General features: G+C 30.0%; 1 protein-coding gene across 1 annotated transcript in view; it reads right to left on the reverse strand.

Moving 5' to 3' along the window:
* Positions 1-2464, reverse strand: part of LOC106464394 (terminal uridylyltransferase 4-like) — a 102963-nt gene that overhangs the window by 82278 nt on the left and 18221 nt on the right. The window lies entirely within an intron of this gene.

Genomic DNA, 2464 nt, shown 5'->3' on the forward strand with positions numbered 1-2464 from the left:
GATACCCACATCCGTGTAATTTATTGGTACGATACCCACATCCGTGTAATTTATTGGTACGATACACACATCCGTGTAATTTATTGGTACGATACACACATCCTTGTAATTTATTGGTATGATACACACATCCATGTAATTTATTGGTACCATACACACATCCATGTAATTTATTGGTACAATACCCACATCCATGTAATTTATTGGTACGATACACACATCCGTGTAATTTATTGGTACGATACCCACATCCATGTAATTTATTGGTACGATACACACATCCATGTAATTTATTGGTATGATACACACATCCATGTAATTTATTGGTACCATCACATACAAGTTCCTAAATACAAAATATTTAACAAACACCAAGCATATTTTTTTTCACTCAATTTCATAAACTATTTTTTAAAATCACAATATACAATGTTCTATATGTAATTAACAAAATTACATGTTTTTACACACACACTTCTTTCAAAATCTCGACTGCTTATTTGCAGATAAAACTATAATGCCAATGTATTTATTTAATCTTTTCTGAACCATTTACATCTAGCAATGAATGTTAACTATAGAATAATTTAATGTACTGTAGTTTGGATGCTCAAAACAATTATATTAATAAAAACAATGTGTACTTTATTTGGTATTCTTAACCAATGTATTACAAGCACATGATTTGTTTTATGATTATTATCAATGTGCTATATTTATTTCAAAATTTATGTTTGAATTTACAAAGAGAGAGAATTATCATTAATTTGTCTGATATGAATTAGTTAATATGGATTGTTCTTAAAGAGCTCTTTGACTACATAGGGTTTAAACTAGTCTTCAAGCAATGAAAGAGATGATACTGTAAACCATGAGTTGGCATGGATTCCACTAGCCTCTTTAAACACAAGCATAATGTTAAGAACTAACTTGTTAACCTTGGGTATATACTTAGACGTATATGTTAAACTAGAATGATTCACACTTGAGTTGAAAATGCTGTTTTTAAAATGTGCATATATCTTAGAACTAAGTTAGAAATATGTAGGAAAAATAATTTCAAGGTGTTTGACACACTGAATCAGCAGTCCATTACACCAACATACTACTTAATTGCAATTTCTTACAAAGACTAACAACAATTAATTTATTTCTTATGCTATACTTTACTATGCCTAACTTACTGCAGTGTATGTGTTGGTGGTCAAACTATGATAGATTTTAAGTACAAAAAATATATACATTAAAGAATTTGTGTGAGATAGTGGAATCAAATGACTATGATGCTGAAACATTTGGGACACAAGACAAAACTTCCACACAATCCAAAGAATTATACCATACATACAAGTATGTATGTATGGTTTAAGATCCAAATAATAAAATTTAATAATAGGCTGAACAATCACAAAGTTATTTATATTTTTTTTATTAATATAAACATTTAAAAAATATATATAAGAAATATAAATAACTTTGCGATTGTTCAACCTATTATTTAATTTTGTTATTTTCATCCAAATAAGTTTAGGTCAATACCAAATAGCAAAAAGATAAATATTACAAAGCTGGACCAGATCTACGAGTCAGAAATGTAATGATAAGAACCCTGCAGAAAAAGTTTGTAAATGTAAAAGTAAAATAAGATCAATCTCCCGAAATTTGATGACAAATGATCTTCATCAGAATCGTTAAATTGCACCAAAACAAATGACATAGTATGCTTGTCATTACAAAATCAAACTACAAAAAGTATAAAAGGTAAACAAAAATTATAAAAATGTCCAAAAATCAATGGCAACGTAATGCCAAGGGAAAAAATTCCACAGAGGAATCTACAATATACAACAAAGGGTTTGACCCTTGAGAAAAAACAAACAAACTTCCCGATACAACAATTATTTCCTTGCTGATTTCTCCAAGCACGTTCCCTTGGCTATAGAAAACCAGGTATCACAAGAAGAAAGCTGAGCAGTTTTGAATTAGAACTGAAAGTAACCCAGACTGACCGTGTACTGTCTTTGTCAACAGAAAAAAAACTAAATGTGGGCATGACAACAAATACATCAATAAAGTAAAGAAACAGGTTCCTTTACAAAATACTGACAAGGGAATCAACTTTAAGCCAGCCAATAAAAATAGCTTATGAACCTGAAATCACACACACACACACACAAAAGAAATAGGAAAGAAGACTCAAAGGGAAGTATGAACAATATACAGCAGGAGTATGAGATTCATGCAGTGACAAATGCATCAATTATAACACACAATTATATACAAGAAGTACTGTATATATATGAATTATTTAGAAATATAACGTATTTTTACTGGTATCAACAACCAACGTACTACATGTGCATGTATTTATAATTCATGCTGATATGCTGTCTTTATTTAAAACATTTAATCCCTTAATCCTTTCCAGATGGGTCAAAGGTCATGCCACCGTGTTTGTTGACTC

The sequence above is a fragment of the Limulus polyphemus genome, unplaced genomic scaffold (genome assembly GCF_000517525.1).
Source record: "Limulus polyphemus unplaced genomic scaffold, Limulus_polyphemus-2.1.2 Scaffold1638, whole genome shotgun sequence".
In the NCBI taxonomy this organism is placed as follows: domain Eukaryota; kingdom Metazoa; phylum Arthropoda; class Merostomata; order Xiphosura; family Limulidae; genus Limulus; species Limulus polyphemus.